Consider the following 6,000-nt stretch of genomic DNA (forward strand, 5'->3'; position numbering starts at 1 on the left):
GCAGGGAATAACCCAGCTTCTACAGATCACACAAAAAGCATTTGTCCAGACATCTGAGGATAAGCAGAAAGCAAAGGCTAACATTTTGATGCAAGCAGTTAAAGTAATAGTAGATGAGTAACATGGAAAAGGCAGGGACTGTGTGCCAGCTCCTGAATGTTGGGAGAAGTGCAGGGAGTGGGAGAGTAGAGACCAGAGATAATTTCATAAATCATGACTTCCCACTTCAGTCACTGACCAATATTGATTAAAATTCATGCTAAAATTTAAATGTCATAAAGGATCATTTTTCAATACTGAAGAATTAGCGAATTTAACTACCAGTTAATTCCAATTTATGAAATAAATTGTATTCAAATGTGATTTTGCACAGGGACTACCTGAGAATAGTGATGTTATAACATTTGCAGGGAGAAATGTTTGCGCAAATAGGGTGAGTTCTATACATCTTAACTTTAAATGTATGTGAGATAAAGAAAGGATATGATGTGTAAAGTGGCTGGATCAGCCAGTTGAAGGGGGAGTGTGCATGTCCCTTTAAGTGCACTGTGGCACTTGAAATTGAGGCTTCAGGCTCTTGTCTTGCAGTTAGAGGTATGGAGCCCTATCAACACATTTAATACATTTCTTCTACACATTCAGCAGTCAAGGTCCGTGAGTTTAAAGATCACCCACCTCTGGAGAATAAAGATACCTCTGGGGATTCCTATGGGGATTCCTATAAGTTTAATCATTCATTTCTCTGGTGCATTTTCCTCTGGAGTGAAATTAATGCCTCAGCACAATTTCTCTGTATTGCCGCTGTTATTTAATTCATGATAACTTTCCCCCATTCATCAGGTTTATATTTAAATCCGGTAGTGCGGAAGTTACATTGTAAATAATCACGGAGGTAAACCCTGCGCAACTGGATTCAGCTTAATGGAGAAATAAACCTGCGAACTGGTCTATGGTGCTGTGTGAGTACTGCAATAGGTGGAATATGATTTAAATTGGTGGCATAGTTCAGAACAATTGGGTGCATAAGAATAATAATATCATTAAGAACTCACAGATCTTGTACCAGATGCTATTCAGTACATCTTGACTTAAGGACTGGAGAAATTGGCATGTTAGAATGAGATTGGCATGGTACCAATATTTCTTGATTCAATAATGACTCCACAAGCTCCAGGATTCATGCAGCAGAACTTTTAAGTGGAATATAATAGAAACTAGCCTGTACTTAAATTATTGTGTGTGCAATCTTCATAAGAACATCTTTTAACTTTTTTTGGTGCCTGTTTTACAGACTGTTTTAAATAAGGCCAGCTCCTGTGAGCTGTGGCACAAGGCATTTTACTTAAGGCAGAACTAAAGGTTGAATATGTTTCAAGTTCTCTTGCAGGGGCTCTTGTGCTGCAATGTCTGTTATGTACTCACTCTAACAAATTGGAGGGTTGTGCCCCATACAGACAAGCAGCTCCAACTGCATTTTAATAAGGTCTAACATATTCAAAACCCATGCAAATATGGTTTGTGTTTCATTTTACAATTTTTACACTAACACAAAGGAAAGTCAGATTGTTATTCATTTTATTAAAATCTAGTGATTGGTTATATGTAAAAGCATGGCAAGAGGATCAACTAAAACCTGCCTGGGATGGTCCCTTCTGTGTACTTTTAATTACAGACACCGCAGTAAGAACAAGAGAGAAAGGCTGGACCCACATTCAAAGAATTAATGACAAAGTGCCATAATGTTACAATTTTATTCGTTTTTTTTAATGGTTTATTCAGTTTTGTGTATTTTATTGCTGTTTTCAATGAGCTTTACATTTATCGTGGTTTATTCAGTTTTGTGTATTTTATTGCTGTTTTCAATGAGCTTTACATTTATCGTGGTTTATTCAGTTTTGTGTATTTTATTGCTGTTTTCAATGAGCTTTACATTTATCGTGGTTTATTCAGTTTTGTGTATTTTATTGCTGTTTTCAATGAGCTTTACATTTATCGTGGTTTATTCAGTTTTGTGTATTTTATTGCAGTTTCCAATGAGTTTGACATTTATTGTGGTTTTATTCAGTTCTTCTTGCATTTTATTGCAGTTTTCAATGAGCTTTACATTTTTTGTGTTTTATTCAGTTCTTATTGTATTTTAATGAGCTTACATGTATTCTTCATTGTTGTTTACTAATTTCTTTGGAATATTGTTCGTTAATGTTTTAAGCCCCCCTGGAATAGGGGCAGCAGAGGTTACAATTCAGCTCCTTTAGAATGTAGACAGGGCATAGATTTAATGTATAGTCATAATGGGATATAAGGGATCCCAATACGGACCAGGGGAATTAAACAGCTTTAGTGGAGTACTCTCGATGTTTTAAGTACTTCTGGAGAAGGGGTAGCAGAGGTTACAGATTGTACTGTTTTACAGGCTAGAGAGGGCATAGAGGCAAGGTATTTAGAATACGGATCAGGGAAACACAGTGGGGATAGGCAGTCACACAGTGAGGCACCTGTGTACACAGACTAACCGCAAAACAAACAATGTACATTTCACACAAAGGGGGAAACTAACAAGCTAACCGCAAAACAAACAGACACTTCACACAACCACGAGACACATAATCCCCCACCTGGCTCTCTCTCTCTGATCATCCCTGAAGGGGAACACCTGTTTTCAGGGAGCTGCTGCTCATCTGGTGGTTATATAACGTGGAAAGGAGCGAAGTAGAGTGCAGGGTGTCAAAATCCTCACAAAGGACATGGTGGGACAAAGACAGACAGAATGGTAGTCAGGATTGTACATGTAGCAGAGAGAGAGAGAGTTGACACATATGCTAATGTTAGCAGACAAGCTGCAACACACAGTTAAATCACAAGAAACAATCCCCCCCCCAGCTTGGTCTCTTTTCATCACCCCATGAAAGGGAGCACCAGTTTCCAACAACGTGAGCTGCTTGACACTTTAATATCAGGCTCCAAACAGCCTTCGGAGATCGGTGGCCCTAGGGTTCGGGGCTGAAGGGGACATCAGATACTAGCCACAATCAAACGGAACCGCCTGACTACTGCTACTCGTTCGCTGCTGAAGGCAGCGCTTCTCATAGACTGCGACTCGTTCGCTGCTGAAGGCAGCGCTTCTCATAGACTGCGACTCGTTCGCTGCTGAAGGCAGCGCTTCTCATAGACTGCGACTCGTTCGCTGCTGAACGCAGCGCCTCTCACAGACTTCGTCGGGACAACACTTACAAAGGTCGTGTGCTTCAAAGACACTGCTTCCATATTTCAACGTATGGGATGGACTAGACTCTTTACTGAGAACTGGAGCCTGATACTCCAAACCCTAATAAGCAGCTGGACTCACTCCCCTGACCTTCATGGTGCTCCCCTACCTAAAGACTTTACACAGACATTACAATTCGGTTATTGACCAGCTGGGTAAAACTACACCTTACACTTGAAAGATCAGTGTTACTGATCTAAAAGAAAAGTGAGGAAAAGGGGGGGGGGGGATCAGTCACACTGACACTAGTAACCAAAGATCAGTAACACTGATCATGGTGAAAGATCAGTATTACTGATCTAAAAGAAAAGTGAGGATTGTGAGAGATGGGAAAATTGACCTAAAATTATGAACATGGAAGAAACTAAAGTTCATCAGTAAAATGGCTGAAACCAGTTCAAACAGGATAAGTTTGGGGCTTAGGATGCAGGAAAGCAGAGTCAGCACGATTAACATAAGAATCTTCTATCCTTTGTGACAAGACCATAGGACTAAGATAAGGAATGGTAAGGTACAATAGAATGTAGGAAGTTGAGGTAGTCTGGATCAGATAAGGGTCTCCTAGCCCTGGACAGAAGTACCAAGTCATACATTTCTAATTAGCTAACCATACACAGATTTATACATATGAAATTAGCCAACCCTAGATAGAATGAGTCAACTCTGCATATCAAGAGACTGTAGCCCAGAGAATCAGGAAGGTGTGAATAAGGACAATGACATGATGGGACACCCACAGGATACCCCCTGGTCCTCCAAGTGTACTGAAACTGCACGTAGGCAGGAAGAATTACCTATGCCAAACCCATCCAGGGGGCAGAAGAATGTAAGGGGGAGGGCATTCTGATACTGAAATTGACTGTATAAAAGTTGGGTGAGCCCCAGTATGTGGGTGTATTCCCAGGGTAAGGGGAAGCACCCAACTTTGCATTGTTGTAGTAATAAATGTTCTTTGTTCTCAATTTTTGTCTCGAGCAATTTCTTTAAAGGTACTTTAATTCCTAACAACATCATCTACTCAATATTTGGAAAAAGATTCATGTAGAAAGGAATAAAACAAATTATCAATTACCAAAACTAATATTGATGCAAAATAAGTTACTCCCTTTTACAATAGATAACCTTTCCTTTAGAGAATGGGAGAAAAAAGGGATCAAAGAATAGAAAATTGTTTTTCAGGAAATAGATTATTATCCTTTGAACAAATGAAAGATAAATACAATATAACTCAAGATACAGTGCTGGCATATTACCAATTGAGATCCTACTTGAAGGACAAATTAGGAAGCACACTGAGGTTACCAGAGGGAAGTAACTTTGAATATGTGATTACAGATACAATGATAATCAAAAGATTTATAACAAATATGTATATTAAACTGCAAGAAAAGGAGAATGAGGAAACAAATGGTAAAACTAAACAAAAATGGGAACAAGATTTAAATATAAAGATAAAAAAGGAAACATGGGAGAAATTATGTTCTGGAACGATGAGAAATACAATAAATACGAGGTTACATATGATACAATATAACTGGATACACAGGCTATACATTACACCTCAAAAGTTAAATAAATGGGATGCAACAGTATCTGATAGATGTTTTCGATGTAAAAAAGAAATGGGAACAACAATTCATGCAATCTGGACATGTGAGAAAGTAGAAAAATTTTGGGAAGATCTAAACCAAATATTAAATAAAATTACAGAAAACAATATACCAAAGAATCCAGAGATCTTCCTCCTAAGTAACATAAAAAGCAAAGAATTTGGAATTGATTTGGATGATGCACAAAAAAGATTTGTTAAGATAGCTCTAGCCATAGCAAAAAAATGTATTATGTTAACCTGGAAATTGGAAGGTAATTTGAAAATACAACAATGGTATATAGAAATGAATAAATGTATTCCATTAGAAAAAATAACATATAGTTTAAGAAATAATATTGAAATATTTGAACAAATATGGGAGCCTTACATGAAACACAATAGAGAAAACCTACCGGGGACATTCACTACCTAAATTAACGAAAGGAGAAGGAAATGAAAAGAATTGACTCAGTGGAATTTCTTGTTTATTTTTATTGAATGACAACATTGTTTGACTGGTTTAATGTATCTTAGATTTTGTACTTTAAATGGATGGGGGAGGGAGGTAGGGAGGGTGGGATGGTGGGGGGGGGAGAAAATGACACTATATATTTGAAAAGGGAAATGTATGTATCATGGTCAATGTGGTTTATGGTGTGAAAAATAAAAAATTTAAAAAAAAGGCCAATGTTGCTTTGCCTGCCTTGACCTTTGTTACTCTTTACATCAACTTGTTCAAAACCGGATCCAGACAAAAATGAAGACCCCTCTAATCAGGATGTTTTCTCTATCCTCCCCCAATTTCAAAAAGACATCTTGTATAAATTTCTCATCATTGAAATTTGGGGCATATATATTCAACAAGGTCCAGGATTCTGAATATATCTGACAGTATACCATTACATACCTTCCTTCTTTATCTCATGACCACACTCTCCACCCTCACTGGAACATTCTTCCCTATCAAAATTGCTACTCCCCTTGCCTTGGAAATAAAAGAATATGAAATTTTTTAGTCCACCCATCCTCTTTTTAAGTTCTGATGTTCTCTTTCTGTAAGGTGTGTCTCCTGGAGAAAGGTTATATCTACTTTCATTTTTTTGATGTGTGCCAAGACTCTCTTCCTCTTTACTTCCCCATTTAG

This window comes from Narcine bancroftii, chromosome 3, assembly GCF_036971445.1.
Source record: "Narcine bancroftii isolate sNarBan1 chromosome 3, sNarBan1.hap1, whole genome shotgun sequence".
Lineage (NCBI taxonomy): Eukaryota > Metazoa > Chordata > Chondrichthyes > Torpediniformes > Narcinidae > Narcine > Narcine bancroftii.